The 910-nt window shown below is 50.0% G+C and overlaps 1 protein-coding gene across 1 annotated transcript in view; it reads right to left on the bottom strand.

Moving 5' to 3' along the window:
* The window catches only part of PHALS_06740 (triosephosphate isomerase glyceraldehyde-3-phosphate dehydrogenase), a gene marked incomplete at both ends in the record, with an annotated part of 4,407 nt that overhangs the window by 1,739 nt on the left and 1,758 nt on the right, over window positions 1-910 (bottom strand). The gene's annotated exons all lie outside the window — the stretch shown is intronic.

Here is a 910-nt window from a genome sequence, read left to right as displayed (position 1 = left end):
TTGATGACAATTTCTTGTCCGAGTTTCCAAACTCCTTGCTTCCTAGAGTCCGCAGCAATGCTACACACATCCCATCAACCGCATACGCGGTACGGATCAAATTTGTAACAGACGACGTTACAGTTGTAGCCTGAGCAAGCTCACAGTCTTGTTTGCGTGACCACGCATCAGCTAAAACATTCTGCTTTCCCGGCTTATACTTCACCTCGAAGTTATAATTCGCAAAGAAGGATAGCCATCTAGCCATCCTCTGCAAGAGGTGGGGCGACTGAGTCGCAGTGCGTAGTGACGAATGATCTGTATAGATCACAAAAGGCTTTGAGCCGAGCAGGTGGACCCTGAACTTGACAAGTGCATGCTTCATCGCAAGTAGCTCCTTGTCATGAACTGGGTAGTTCTTCTCTGCAGCTTTCAGCTGTCGAATTTCGAACGCGATCACCCGAGCTCGCCCCTCGGCGTCTGCTTGCAGCAGTGCACAGCCGATGGCAAAGCCAGAAGCGTCACAGACGACGCTGAAAGGACGATCGGGGTCTGGCAGCACCAGTATCGATGCATGCAGGAGGCTGTCTTTGACCCCGTAAAAAGCCTCCTGATGTTCGGTGTTCCAGCACCATTCCGCATCCATTTTAAGGAAACTGGATAATGGCCGGGCCATTTATGCTTAATTTACGCTGTACTTGTGCAAGTAGTTGGCGAGACCAAGCCACTTACGCAAGTTTTTCTGGTTCTTTGGAACCGGCCAGTCTACAATGGCCTTAACCTTAGCGGTATCCACTCGATGGCCACGTTTCCTAATGAAGCACCCTAAAAAGGGAATTTCCTCTGCGCCAAAGATACACTTGTCTGCATTGGCGTACAGCTTGTTCGTGCACATGCACTCGAGCACCGCTCTTAAATGGACGATGTGATT

Source organism: Plasmopara halstedii (genome assembly GCF_900000015.1).
Source record: "Plasmopara halstedii genome assembly, contig: Scaffold_3060, whole genome shotgun sequence".
Lineage (NCBI taxonomy): Eukaryota > Oomycota > Peronosporomycetes > Peronosporales > Peronosporaceae > Plasmopara > Plasmopara halstedii.
The sequence above is the reverse complement of the archived record's forward strand: the minus strand, read 5'-3'. Positions and strand labels throughout refer to the sequence as shown.